The following is a 15,869-nucleotide window of genomic DNA, read 5'->3' on the forward strand; positions in this document are numbered from 1 at the left end:
AAGCTGGAATGAAATAGCCACATGTTAATTCTGAGAAAAGCAGAAAGAGGTTATTAAGAATTTAGTTTTTTCCATGTCTAAAAATTAATATTAATCTAATACTTGAACTTGGCCAGTTGTCTGTTTGCTCTCAAGGCATTATTACTTTATTTTATTGACTAATCCTTTAAGTCAAAGTACACTGCATTTTCTGATTTAAATGAAAAGCCCAGATCACTTTCTGTTTGGAAAACATTTGTCACTTTCCAGCAGATTTCCCCTGCAGCAGTCATTGGCTTCTCACTCTTGAAAACAGCTTACTAAAATGCCAGCTACCCTAACAGCTTGCTCTGAAGCACACCATTGTTAGCTTCATAAACTGGCTCATCTGGGTCTTTTATGCCTCTTTTATGCATGGACCTTCAGGAAATTAGTCCCAGGTCTTTGTGGTAGCTGAAAGCTAGACACCATTCTTGTGTGTCAAAGGAACAACTAGATAAAAAAATAGAATATTGGAGCATTTGTTCTTAAAGTACTCAGAAATTTTCAATGGTGGTGTGTGAACAAAGTAATAAGAAAGCTAAATGTTTTTATTTGGCCAAAATACAGTTATCTATTTCAATTTTTTTTGGTTTTTTTTTCTTTGCTGAGGAAGATTTTTCCCAAGCTAACATCTGTGCCAATCTTCCTCTATTTTGTATGTGGGTTGCCACCACTGCATGGCTGCTGATGAGTGGTGTAGGTCTACGCCCAGGAACTGAACCTGGGTTGCTGAAGCAGAGCACACAGAACTTTACCACTAGGCAACCTGGTCAGCTGCAATTTCAGCCCATTTTTGTTGCAATACAAGAGCTCTTAAGTAAATAAAACCTTAACTTGAGCTTCACACATTTATGTAGGAAGCTATGGATGTAAGGGAGAAAGATAGCTCACGTCAAATCACTTTATACAAGACTTTTATGATTTAAAGGACATGGTGTTAAGATATTGAATCCTATAACATGTTTAAGAGGAAAGAGCTACTCAGATGACAACAATTAAAATACGGCAAAATTATGAGGGATACATCTCTCATCACCTTTTATAGCCTTGGATTATAAAAAATTTTCATACATAGCCAATAGCCTAAAAACACTTCAGTGAGAGACTTTCACTAGTCAGTTCAGTTTGAGATACTGAATGGGTCAGCAGTTAGTGTTACTGCACAAAAATGGGGTTCTTCTATCTGAAGCACATAAAAAAGTTAATTACTTATGGCATCAGCTTTTGGGAAAAGACATCATCTTTATTCTTCTAGATCAAGCTGCAAAGTGACAGGGAGTGTGTGCCCTCAGGCCTGTCTCTCTGATCTGGGGCTTAGGGTACAATTTATAGGATGAAGGGCAGGGCAGTCTGAAGCGTGGAGATCGGTGACTGGAGATAAGGAGAAGTGAGGTAATTGATGATCGGCACAAGCGTAGTCAAGCTTCGCAGCTCTTTACAGGATGCATGTTCACAAAATGGCAGCATTGCCATGGTCTGAGGTGGAGTTTTTAGCTCCTTGATATCAAAAAGTTCACTTATTGAGCATTTGCGCAGGTCCAGTTGATGGGTTGGTGGTCTCAACTGGCCTGAACTGGATAAGAGGTCTCAGTTCCTGAAAAACTCTTAATTATTCTGTTGATAAGATGGGGTCAGTTGAACTGTCCTGGAAGGCCCATGGTTACGGAAGTGCCCATGGGCAGTCAGGACTTGCTGTCGGGGAAGCCACTGCCTGTGCTCTGAAGTGAGGAGGGGCGCGGGCTGGCTGGGCTCTGCAGTTGGGTGGTCCTGCTGGCTGGGCTCCACATTCGGGTGGTGCTGCTGGGTGGGCTTCCTGATCAGACCAGGCTACGGGCTGTGCTCTGTGGTTCTGCAATCACCTCTGGTCAGTCAAGGTCACAGGTTGTGTTCCCTTGCAGGGTGGTGCTACTGGTTGGACTCTACTATTGGGCAGGGTTCCAGGCTGGGATCCACAATTGCTCCTGGTCAGGCGGGGTCTCAGGCTGGGCTCCATGACCAGAAAGTACTGCTGGCTGGACTCTGTGTTCAGATGGGGCTGCAGGCAGGAGCTCCATGGTTGGATGGGGCCTCAGGCTATACTCTGCAATTAGGCAGTGCCTCAGGTTGGGCTTTGTGACTAAGTAGGTCTCTGGCTGTGCTCGGCTGTTGGGCAAGGTTACATGCTGGGTTCTGTGATCTAGGGGACCTCCAGCTATATCCTGCTGTTGGGTGGGGCTAGAGACTGTGCTCTGCATTTGGGCAGGGTCAATACCCAGGCTCCCTCCCCAGGTGGAGCCACAGATTATGCTTCTTGATTGAGTGGGGTCACTGACTGGGCTCTTTGCCTAGGAGAGGCCACAGGCTATAGTCAGCAATCAAGCAAGGTCATAGCCTGGGTCCTGCTATAGGGTAGTACCGTAGGCTTGGCTCTGAGGCTTCCCAGGGTCACTGTTTAGGCTGCCTGGTTATGCAGGAGAGGCAATACTTAAAGGTTGGGCAGGGCTGATGGCTTGGCTCCTTGCCTAAGTGGGGCTTTAGGATGGGCTCCATGACTGCCCAGGTTCTCTGGCCAGGCTTCCTGGTCAGTTGGGACTGAAGGCTGTCCTCAGCAACTAGGTGGAGCTGCCAATTTCCTTCTCTGCCCAAGTGAGCCATAGAACAGGCTTCACAACTGGTAGGGCTTGTTGGCTGGGGACCCAAATCAGGCAGAACTGCCAGTGGAGCTTCCTGACCAGATGGGGCCACCAGCTTGGCTCTGCAGATGGGCAGAGTCACTGGCTGGGATCTCTGCTTGGGAGTGCCTGCTCGAGGCAAGAATGTGGCAGGCCAAGATGTGATCCCTCTCTGCTTGTCCCCCTTCTCCATCTCTATTTGATCCCTAGAGGTCAAACCTCACAGATTCCCCCAGTGATCCTCATGAGACAAGACCCAAGTAGGCTTCCTGGGAAGCAGCCTACAATGCTGAGGGAGCTTGATGTCCACATTGGGCTCCCTTTTTGCCACTGGAGAAAGTATAGGCCTAGGGAGAACTTCTTGGTGCAGTGCAGTGCCAGCCTGGGGAGGGGTGATATGGTCAGAATATAGCCGCTCTCTTATCCTTCTAATGTGGTTCAGAGTGGGTGATTCAGAGGAGGTGATTCAGCCTCATCTCCAGGTTCCAGGATTTCCACAGTGGTGTCTTGTCTACCAATAGTTGCTAGTTGGTTTTCTTGTGAGAGGGACTGAAGTCAGGAACAGCCTATGTCGCCATCTAGATGACAGCACTCATCCCCCGGGAATTGATATATGACTAGTCATTTATATGAAGCAGTGTGGTTTCACAGGGCTCTTCTCTAAAGAAGGACTATGCAAAATGAATAAAAGGTGGCCTGGGTGTTGCTCCTTTACTATTGATCTCCAGGAGTTATTGGGTACTGATGAGCCTGTGAAATTGGGCAGTGCATTGTTTGGACTGAAGATGCCCACTTATCACTGAATATAGCACTGATTTTAGGATCAAGAAAAATGTCTACAATTCTAATCAAAATTTAATCGATTGGAATAAAAAAAAATTGAAAAAAATCCCCAAACTTTATAAATGACAAAATACAATATTTGGGACAGAATGAAAATGAAAACAACCCAGCAAAAAAAAAAAAGAAAGGTAGAAAAACAATGATCTAAGCTTCCGCCTTGAACAGCTGGATGAAGAGCTACTAACCTCAAAGTTAGTATAAGAAAAGAAGGAAGAAAGAGTAAAGATAAGAGCAGAACTTATTAAAACAGAATTTGGAAAAACAATAGAGAAAAATCAATCGAATAAAAGCTGGGGCTTTTTTAAGAAAAAGAGAGAGATAAAGTTGACATACTTCTAGGGAGACTGATAAGGAAGATAAAGAAGCTTAAATTACCAATGCTAGGAATGACAAATGGTTATCACTACAGAGCCTCAGACGTGAAAAGGCTAGCAAGAGAATATTATGAACATCTTTATGCCAATAGCTTTGACAACTGCAATGGACTGAATGTTTGGGCCCCCACCAAATTCATATGTTAAAATCCTCACCACTGATTTGGTCATGTGGGAGGAGCCCTCATGAATGAGCTTATTGCTCTTACAAGAGGGACCACAGAAAGTTCTCATCTTTTTCATGTGAGGATATAAGACCACTCTGCAACCCTGAAGTGGGTTGGCACTGGAAGCCAACCATGCTGGCACTCTGATCTCAGACTTCCAGCCTCTAGAACTGTGAGAAAGAAATTTATATTGTTTATAAGCCAGTCTAGGGTCCTTTTCTGTAGCAGCCCAAACTAAGAGAACAAATGAAATGGACAAATTTCTTGAAGACAAAAATAACTTAAAAAGGGTTAGAAACCCTATATAGTCCAATATCAATTCAAGAAATTGGGTTAATAATAAAAATTATTTCAGGTCCAGTTGGCATCATTGGTGAATCCTATTTACCTTTTAAGGTAGAAATAATATAAATCTTTCATAAAAACTTTCAGAAAATGGGTTAGAAACTTCCCAAGGCATCTTATGACACCAAAACAAGACAAAGACATTACTAGAAAACTACAAACTAATATCCTGAAATAAATAAATAGGATAAGTGTGGTTTAACCCAAAAATGCAAGATTGGTTTAACATTCAAAAATAAATCCGTTATTTACCATATTGACAGAACAAAGGGAAAAAACCATATGATCATCTCAAGGTACACAAGTGAACTCTCACACATTTCTAGTGGGAATGTAAAATTACACAACCACTTTGGAAAACTGGTTCACAATTACTTATGAAGTTGGAAATGCACATACCATATGACTCAGTAATTCTATTCCTAGATTTTTACCCAAGAAAAATGAAAAAACTGTATCCCCTCTAAGACCTACACAAATGTGCATAGCAACTTTATTCATAATTGCCAAAAACTGTAAACAGCCAAATGTGCAAAACCAAGTGAACAGCTAAATAAATTATAGTGTATACATAAGGGAATAGTACTCAGCAGTAAAAATAAATGAACCACCAATACATGGAACCACATGGATGAATCTCAAAACACTATGCTGAGAAAAACAGCCAGACACAAAGAAGAAATACTGGATGATTTCATTCATATGTAATTCTAGAAAAGATAAAACTAATCTACTGTGATCAAAACAGATCAGTGTTTGTTTTGGGTTTGGAGGTGGGGTGCATTGACTGCAAAGTAGCATGAAGAAACTGTTTAGGATGTTGGAAATATTACATATCTTGCTTGTGATGGCATTTACACCAAAGATGCATATATTTGCCAAAACTCTTCAAACTATACCCTTCAAATGGTTCTATTTTATTTCATGCAAGTTTTATCTTAATAAAGTTGATTTTAGAGAAGAACAACAACCAGAAAGCTTTTTGAGGATTCTCAGCGTCTAAAGCTGCATGGTCAAAGTTATGTCTCCTCACAGTGTAATAAAGCTCGTCTCATTCAGGTGCCAACCAGCCCAGCCAGTTCTCCTCCCAGGGGGCTGAGCTCTTAATGAAACCAGAGGCTAAAAGGTGAGCCCACACTGCCCCACAACTGCTTACTCTGGAAAAAAAACACCAATACCCCTCCAGAGGTAATCCTCTTAAAGATGTAAATTCACAGGAAACATTTTTTGAGCCATCCCTTCACTGTTCAGACATTCCTGTAGTGTCTGCCTTTTTTTTCTCATTCTGAGGTTTTGTTTTGTTTTTAATCCTTCTCAGTATGATGATAGACTTATAGGCTGGTAGGGCGGGAAAGTAGCTAGATTAATGAATTATTTCATTCAATACCTAACAAACTTTATGAAGCCTGGAACACTGTGTGGCCAAAGAGTAGCTAATGGACAAATGGGGTTCCTAAGAGATGGAAAAAATTTGCAAATTGGAGGGAGACCTGGTGCCCTATCTTAATATCACTCTTATTCAACTCTCTTTAAATCAATTTGCAAAGGATAGCGGCCAGGGAAAGGAACGGTTTCTTTGTAAAGCATCAGTGCTCAAGTGAGAATATTTGCACTAAGAAGTGGAAATAATCTGGATTGTGTTAGAACTGGTGTAGTAGAAAGACAAAGGCTGTAAGGTAAGACAAACCTGGATTTCAAGTCAAACTCTGCTTTTTATTAGCCTAAGGACTACCAATATTTCGCAAGATTGGAAAACAAATGTAGTTGCTTCATGTCTTACTTTGGAGAGCTCAGAAAAAATGAAAGAGATTTACAAATCAGTATTATGAAAATAGTCATATGTAATCTACATACTTGCATAACGTCATTTTATAATGTATAATATTCATATGCAGAAATATTTTCATATTTTGCATAAATATTCACTTTGAATGATATTTAGAAATGATTGATCCACAAAGAGTCAGAGAAAGAGATTATGGTTTAGAAGATCTCACAATAAGCAAGATTTATTGAATAACTGGTCAACTTTCAATTGCTAGATTTTCTAAGTGTAAAAGTGTAAAAGACTAAGTGTAAAAAAGTGTAAGTCTAAGTGTAAAAAACTTACCTTTATTAAAATTGACCAGTTGGGTCTATTTATTTGGCCAAGTTTCTTAACTTTTTTAGTTCTCAATTTCCTCATCAATGAAAAGGCAAAGAATATTTACCTTAAATTTCATCAAAGTCCTGGAAACCCTTACATGTGTTCGTATCAATGCTTTTGAACCAAAATAAATGGAAATAAAGTAGTGAGAGTTTATCCTATTTCCCTAGGATGGCATACACTGGTAGTACATAGTTCTCCATCTGAACAGCTTCTATAAGCATTCGTGGGTCAGCCTCTGCCATATTCTGTTGTGCTAAGACCTGGTCATTGTTACCATTAAGGGAGAGTTGGCCCTGCTACTTGAGTAAAGTAGTAGCTCAGTGACATAGTCTTTAGTTTTCCCTTTTGCTTTTTCTTTTTATATTTTTTGCACATAATGGCTATGGATTGAAAGAAAACCACTGCATGGCAACCAAAAATCTATCAAATGTCCAACAAGGTATACCTTAGTATAGATAGTACCATCTAAAGAAGACTTACCCTGTAGAAATAAGTCCATGGATTAAAATTTGGGGTCACTTAGTAAGTGTCTTATATAATTATCAAACCAAATTTATTTCAGTAGCTTGAATGGTTGGATCATTGGTTTAATGGAACATATGATGATTTGATTGATAGTGACCAGTGAGATTCACCTAGTTCCAAAGCTAGTGATTACATGACCAAACGTGATCCATCAATACCCAAATTGGCCACTGGAGCAATGTACAATATAATATAGACAGAAAATTTATCCCTGAAGTACATTTTAAAAAGCGTATGTTTGCACAGCTGTCCTCTCAGTTCAGAATGATCTCTCCTCTGTACTTCACACTGTCAGCAAACTCATGAGTTTAGAAAAAGATAAGAGTTCCACTTCTATCTAGGATGTAGAAAGACGGGAAGAGGAAAAAAGTGCTATTCCCATACTAACAACTTTTTGATGTTTAATCCATGTACATACAAATATATCGTATATATACATACATATATATATGTATATGTTTTCCCCCACAGATGTACACAGCGTATCCCTTTATACACAGACTCTGAGGGAAAGTGTATTCTATGTGAGAGATTTTCAAGGAGAGTATCTTTAGTACCCAATTCTGGGCTTTTCCCTCATCCTTCTATGATATCCTTTCTTCAAATAACATATTTAGCAAGTGAAATGACTTTAGTTAGTGTTCCCTGTAAACAGACAAAAAAGATCTCTGTGCAAGAGGTTTATTGGGGATTGCATTTAGGAACAATACCTGTAAGGAAGAGAGGGAAAGGAAGAAGTTGCGCTGCACGGTGATTGACTTATGACAGAGGTCCCAGCTCAACCCTCAGGGAGGTCTAGAGCTGGAATGGCCTTTCGTTGTTGCAAAATGAGGCAAGGATGCAAGTTTCTCAAGACGAACTCTACTCCAGGAGCTGCACCCAAGGAGTATCTACCCCACCTTGACATGATTTAGAGTTTGAACTAATGCTGTAAAAGGGCAAGGTTTTGGGGAGGTCTTGAGGAGGAGAAGGTAAATTTTTCATGTGAGAGGGAGGAGGGAGAAAGGGGTGATTAGGCACACGTGTGTGGTGATGGATTGTAATTAGTCTTTGAGTGGTGAACATGATAAAATCTACACAGAATTCAAAATACAATGATGTACACCTGAAATTTATATAATGTTATAAATCAATGTTATAGTAATAAAAAAATAAATTAAATTAAATTAAAATTTGTCCACAAATTATTTGATATTGCTCCTCTCAAAGGGTAAAGTTTAGTCCTCTCCCCTTGAATGTGAACTGGATTTAGTGACTCATTTCTTACTAATAGCATGTGGCAGAAGTGCTGGTGTATAAGTTAGGTCATAAAAGACATTGTGAAGTCAGCTTCTTTCTTGGATCAGTCACTCTGGGGGAAGTCACTATTACATTGTGAGAACATTCAAACTGCCCTATGGAGGAGCCCAAAGGGTGCAGACCTGAGACCTCTGACCAACAGTCAGCAGGGAACTGAGCCCTGCTGCCCACAGCCATGTAAGCGAGCATGGAAATGGATCCTGTAGCCCTGGTCAAGCCTTCAGGTAATTCCAACAGTGGCAGACATCCTGTTAGCAATCTCATGAGAGACCTCCAGCCAAAAAGCATCTCAAATTCCTCACTCGATGAAACTATGAGATAGTAAATATTCGTTTTTTTAATCCATTAAGTTTGAAGGCAATTTGTCATGCAGTGGTAGATAACTAAAATCATCATCCTTGACAACCTAAAAGAGTGATGTTTTAGTTTAGCAGTGCACAAAGTTTGAAGAGTTTATGTTTAGCAAGAGGGGGAAGAGAGTAAGAATATTTTTTCAGTGTCAAGCTGTTATGTGTAATACACTAAAAGTGTGTCTAACAGGAAGCCATATTTTTCTAACTAGATTTATTGCTGAATTCATAACCAACTAGGCACCCAAGAACTGTTTGAACCTATTAAATACAAGCATAGAAAAGCAAGGGTTTAAAATCAGGTATCAGATATCCATTTCACAAATTAATAAAAATGCCTCAAGGTTTTAAAGGGAATTTTTTTTGCATAGAATTTATCTTCAACACATTCAATTAAATCAAATGGTGTATTATGAATTTTTAATTACTATCTTACTATTCATTTCAAATGAGAGAGTTCCCTTTTTCCAGCCTCATTTGAAGTGCCAGAAATTAAAGCAAAATGTTGAAATCTTTGGCTTTCCTTAGAATTTATGTACCACCAACATCCAAAAAACTTATGTAATTAAAAATAGTGAAAAATAAGATAATAAATTGTGAAACAGAATGATGATATAGAAAAAAATGTAAGAACTTTTTTATGAAGTTACTAAGCACCTGAAATGGACTTTATGTGAACCGTCTTTAATTACTAAGAGCAGAAGAAAAAAAAGGAAGACATTTAACTATTCTTCTTGTTAGAAAACAAAGGAAAGGTAGGACATTTATCTTCAGAGATATGCTTTTCCTGGAACCAAAAACAAACAGTAACATATCTAAGCATTTCTTGTATATGTGACAGAGAGAATAATGGCTTCTTTGTACTATCCAACATCTGGATGAAAAGAATAATTCTTATGTAGACCATCTGTAATGCTGAAGGAGCAATGCTAAGTGATAAATCAGCGGAGGCACTTTTTCTGGGGATTGAGATCAAGGAGTCAAGGCAGTTCAATTCCAATTCTTAATCATTTTACAGTATGGTAATGGAACTTAGAGTCTACTGGGACATTAGCGAGCCATTTGTTCATCTGCCTGAAATATCAGACGTCTTACACAAACCTTTCAAGTGCCGTGTTGGCGATCAATTCACAGCAGAATTATCCATTACGTGATTGTTGTGCTGATAGCCCATGTCATTGGCTTCAGTGAGAGTTGGAGTCTGTGGTTTGAGGGAAGTGAAATTATCATTCTCTCTTTGATTTGAAGAGCCAGCTTTGCATTCTCACACAGATGGAAAACGTTCTCTTGGTTTTCATTACTCAGTGATGCCACGGTGGTCTTTTAAAATAGTTTAGACCAAAGAGATTATAGATAACCATATATTGACATATATTGACCTGTGTGTGTGTATGTGTGTGTGCGGGTGCACAGGCACACATGCGCCCATGTGTATGGGTGTGAGTCTGTGTTTCCAGATCCAGCTAACATGTTATTCTATCTTTTGAAGCTAAAGCCCAGAGTATAACTTCCCCCTTGTGATATTCAATCCAGAGTATAGGTTTGGGAAAAAGAAAACTACGAGGAATGGTTAACTAATTAGCAAATCAGGAGATGTGGACAGAAAGCGCATACTCCCTCCCTGGCCCCCATGGCTCATAGCCCCGGGGAACAAGAAGTCGGTCCTCCAGTAACAGTTTATGAGACTCTTCCCACTCAGCTCCTCTTCTAATCCATAGAGACATACATGTAGAGGCACAGTATCCGAGAGTTACCAGTTACTAAATGATTTTATGTGCCAGACACAGTCCTACCAGTTTTTTTCTTAATATTTTATTTATTTATTTATTTATTTGAGGAAGATTAGCGCTGAGCTAACTGCTGCCAATCCTCCTCTTTTTGATCAGGAAGCCTGGCTCTGAGCTAACATCGGTGCCCATCTTCCTCTACTTTATATGTGGGACGCCTACCACAGCATGGCGTGCCAAGTGGTTCCATGTCCACACCAGGGATCCGAACCAGTGAACCCCGGCTGCCAAAGCGGAACGTGCGAACTTAACCGCTGTGCCACCGCGCCAGCTCCCCAACAGTTTTATATGTATGTATTTATTTTATGCCTACAACATTCCTATGAAGAAGATATTATTATTACCCGAATTTTAGCTATGAGGAAACAGGAGCACACGAGGTTAAGTAACTTACCCACGGTCATACAGCTAGTGAGTGACAGAGCTAGTTTTCTGCCTCTTCAACTCACACTTTTATCCACAGCATTATATCGCATCTTTTTTCTAGTATGCATTGTACTTTTTACTATAAAAACTTTCATGTTCTTTCTTCGTAATTTAAAAAGCAGATGAGCCTGGGAAAACATTCCCAATAAGTTACCAAAAGATTATGTTCTGTTCGAGTCCATTTTTTTAAGAACACACATATAATTTTATAATTTTCATGCTTGTATAACTAGTTTTATCTAGCTTTATCATCCTTTGTCCATAGTTGTATTCTATTTTAAATAACTTCTGACCCCAGGAATTTTGTTTATTTTATTTACAGACATACACTTTACACCTTTGTTTTAAAAGATCAGATGTTAATGGTACCCAAATTTGCACATAAGGTTGGTTGGAAAAGCAAATCACACTGGATCAAAGACTTGGTGTCAGGTTCTGTCTAGGACTCCGTGATTGAATAAATACACAGCTGAGGATTGAGGATGGAGAGAGGTTGTTCCACACCGGCTACGCCGCTGCTCCTCTTGTGCTAGCACCTCTAGTTTCCTGAGCATTTGTAAGGAATTTAGTATATTACATTGAGAAAAAGAGGTTAGTTTGCTGCCTAAGAGAAAAAAAAAGGCACTGTCCTTGACCGTAACGCAGTAGGTAGGTAGGACGACACAATGACTAAAGCCTGAATCTTCATACCACTAAACTTGGATTTAAATAATTGCCATCCCACTTACAAGTCATGTAAACTGGACAAATAATTTTGCCTTGGTTTCCATATTCACATCAGGATCAAAGCTTCTGATAGTATTTGTATAAAATATAAAATTTAATTTCATCTCCAAACATGGAATAGTAATTTACTTACTAATGTCTCTGTTACAGAGTTTGAGGACCATAAATTTAACTTTCTTGAAGTAAATTTTCAGTTGTCATTATATTATTAGGCAATTATCTTGGATGAAACAGTTGTTTTCAACTCAAATAAGAGGAAAAACCTCTACTTGTCCAAATGCCTTGGTGCTTAAGTTATTTCCTTAGGGCAAGAAAAGTTCTGTACTGAAATATAAACAGTCAGCAGATTTTAGTAATATATTGTGAATCCAAAAAAAAAATTGGATTAGAAGGCCTTAAGGCAGTTTTAATTAAACAGGGCAGGGACACCTTCATAAACTCAAAGTCAGGGTTATGCTCCCCTTCAACTCCCTCTTCATCTGGTACAGCCTTGATTCTAAGAAGACAAAATAAATCCAGAGATATAAAACACCAGCAACATCGAATCTAGGGAGCCCCCTCCAGGAATGCAGGACTTCATATATGGGTCATCATGACCCTTTGCAAGAGCAGAAAATAATTTACTGTCCTGTCTAGAACCTCAGAATGTTGGAATGAAGAGAAATCAATCTGTAGTTGGCAGGACTCAGGCACATGCTGAGAAGCTCAGGGTATAAGATCTCCCAAACCCCTAGGAAATGGAGTCCAGGAAGGTTACATGCATGACAGTCAGCCCGGTAGCTAGCCGAGATCTCCACCAGCTGGGGGCAACATGCTTGTCCATGGACACTTTCTATAGCCTGCTCTTTTCAAAAATTTTTAAAGGGGTAGGAGAAACAGTGATTATTTTCCCCCTTTGCTTAAACACTTCCAGTGACTAGAAGACTGCCATTCATTACGGTAGCCACTCGAAAATAGGACCCCTTTCATTATTTAGAGGGTGCTTCTTTATTCTGAGAATCTCTGTATAGAAGTGTGTTCTAAACACTGGAAGCCTTAAGGGCGTGGTAGAAGATCTGAGAATGGGGATCAAGATGCTAGACATTTGATTCACAGGGAAAGGAGGAAAAGGTTCAAAGGGAAGAAACATTTAAAAGAGAAGGCTGTGTATTTACAAGAAAAACTTTTGTCACCTAACCATCTTTATCAAGGATAGTCTCCACAAGGCAGCCTCGTAAAGAGTGTCGTTTCCCACTACTTCTCATTTACAGCTTTCCATCAGCTAAACTCTAAGTTATTATACATTATAACTACATTTCTGGTTTGTACTGTAGTTAAATCATAGATGCATAAAAATGGATGGACAACTTTTTAATATTCTTTGAAATCGTAATGAGTATCCTGATAAATTATTGCAATTTCCCAACTTAAGGGAAGACAGGGAAAGCCAGTCAAGTTACGCCTGAGATGGAAACCACAATGTGTGATATAGCAGAAAGAGGACAATATCTAGAGTTAAGAGATCCAGGTCCTCATTGCAACTTCCACTTACCACTTGCGTGATCCGGTTAAGTTACTTCACTGCTCTGAGTCTCTGTTCCCTCACTTGTGAAATGAAGAACCATCCACACAGGGTTGGCCAAAGCATCCCCAGGAGGTGTAGTCATGTAAAAGCTCACTGTAACCTATAAAGTGCTGTACAAGTGTTAGTTATTTTTTTCATTTTTTCTTATTTCTTTATTTTTTTGTGACTTTTTTCTTATTTCTTTATATGGCTATCTCTAATAGAGAAATATGTCTATGGACGAGGTCTTCCTCATTAATAGAGGTATTGCTGCATGCAAATGAACAAGCAAAATCCTCTGTCTCATGGGGGTAGTAGGGAAACATTTGGTTTTGGAAACAGAGAAACCTGAGTTCAGATATGAAATTTTTTTTCTTCAGTCATTTAACTTCATTTTTCACCTTTATAAAATGTGACATGACTTACCTCAATGGATTGTTTCAAGTTATGTAAAATGACACATAACTAGTATTTAACATATGGTACATTTGATATTTCAGTTTCTTTCTCCTCTGAATCAACAAGTCTTACTATAATTGTTATACCGTTAAGAATCATATAGACTTCTAGTCAACGTTTTTTTAACTTTTGGTTTGTAGTCATCCCCTCATCCTTCAAACTTAATATCTATAGCAGGGATAGATACAGTATAAAAATAAAGCTTTAAAAAGACATGGTCCCATTAAAAAATAATATACATTTTATGACGCAAATTAATAATGCTGAAGCTTTCCTGGGCTCAAGGTCCAAAATGAGAGTCAATCAGAAGTTCTGCTCTTGAGGAATAAAAGTTCTGCATGTGAGAGGCCGCATTGACACCTGGTTCACAGCTTAAAGCCAGCAGTTTTTCAGAACTCTCCAAATTGATGGAGGAAACTGAACAAAACAGCTCCTGGACCTCTCTAGGGCTAACGTGGAGATGTGTGCTCTGGGATGCAACAGGCAGCAGACACAGGCTCAAGTCAAGGACCTGAGCCAAGCCTGTGAGAGAGTCAACATCACATCAGGAGAGGACCTGGAATCACAAATGGAAGATGACGTTCTGGATCAGAGGCCACATGAAGTAGCATGGAAATAACAGAACTATTTGATAGGCAAAATGTTGGGATGGGGAGAGTGAAAGACCTCTCACTTAAGATGAGCCTGAGAATCAATATTTCAGCATCCAGCTGGAACACTAAAGTTAGTCATAAAAATCATCAGTGAGAGATAGATTTACTCCAAATGATACGAAAATACTAGAACAATATGAAAACAACTATAAAATGATATGGTTAAGAGCTTCAGATAAATGAAATGATAATATCAAAAACTGAACAAGATATGAAACAACGAGGCACATATGAAAAAAGAAAGATGAAAAAATACAAAAGCATATTTATTTCAATTTTAAAACTCATAGGACAAACTCTCGAATGGGTACAGTACTTGAATAGAGACATGAAGAAATAAGAGAGAATACCAAGGAATTCACTCACAGAGCAGAGATAATAGGGATTTTAAAAAATAAGAGAGCTTTTAAGAAACATGAGAGCAAGATTATGAGTCTCTAACAAGTATGTAGAAATAATATTCAATACTATTCAGCATTCATTTATAATTGAAAAATCACTTTGGAAATGTAAAATAAAGGGAATTTCTTTAACAGGAAAGAATAATATGTTAAAAAAAAAAAAAAGGCACAGCAAACAAGTGGTTGTAGAACTTTAGAAACATTTGCTTCAAAGACAAGGTCACCCACTGTGACTCCGCTCACTTTTATTTAACTTTTACTATTTGATGTGACAACTCAATAAAAAAATCAGGCATAATAATTAGATAGATAGAAATAAAAGTAACCTCATTTGAAGTGGATATAATCAGCTGGATAGAAGTCAACAGAACCCACTGGGGAGGAGGAAGGAGATGAACAGTAGAGTATAGCAAGCATGCTCCAAACGACATTGACGTTCCCACATCAATAATCAATTAGAAAATGTAATTTAAAGAAAGGAAAGATTTCAAAGAGTAATACAGTTATAAACTTCTTAGGAATAAATCTCACTAAAAAGTGTTCAAAATATTTTGGGAACAATTAGTTATTGCATGAAAAAGAATTAGTTTTATACCCCATATCACACACACACGCATACACGTGCATGCACACACTCACAATTCCAAATGGACTAAGCAACTACATCTTAAAAACAAAAATTTAAGCATTTAAAAGGAAATGAAAAAATACTTTGCACTAACTGCTCCAAGAAAGTTTTCTTGTATTTGACTTAAAGCCACTGATAATAAAGGAAATTGTTAATATATTTGAATGCATTAAAATTAGTAACTTTTATGTGACAAAACGCTCCATAAGCAAACTTGGGAGGAAATTCAGACTGGGAGAAATTATTTGCAATGAATATCTAGAATAGATGAAAAAACTCCAGAAAATCAATTAGAAAAAGAAAAACAATGTAATATAAAGTTGAGAAAGCATGAAAACAAATCTCTGAGGAGGATGCTTCAAAAACTGTATTGATGTATACCAAAATACCCCCAAATTTAATTGCTTAAAACAGTAAGCTTTTATTATCTCACTCTTTCCTTTGGTCTGGAATTTGAGAGTGACTCAGCTGGGGGGTGATGGCTCAGGGTCTCTCATGAGGTTTCAGGCCAGACGTCATCCG

At 38.6% G+C, this 15,869-nt stretch overlaps 1 long non-coding RNA gene across 1 annotated transcript in view; it reads left to right on the forward strand.

Moving 5' to 3' along the window:
• The first annotated feature begins 8,459 nt into the window (after positions 1-8,459).
• LOC111769058 (uncharacterized) overlaps positions 8,460-15,869 on the forward strand; it is a 62,636-nt gene continuing 55,226 nt past the window's right edge. The window contains exon 1 of the long non-coding RNA XR_002801796.2: positions 8,460-8,598. This is a non-coding gene — a long non-coding RNA (uncharacterized lncRNA). The remainder of the gene's footprint in view (positions 8,599-15,869) is intronic.

The sequence above is a fragment of the Equus caballus genome, chromosome 19, assembly GCF_041296265.1.
Source record: "Equus caballus isolate H_3958 breed thoroughbred chromosome 19, TB-T2T, whole genome shotgun sequence".
Taxonomy (NCBI): domain Eukaryota; kingdom Metazoa; phylum Chordata; class Mammalia; order Perissodactyla; family Equidae; genus Equus; species Equus caballus.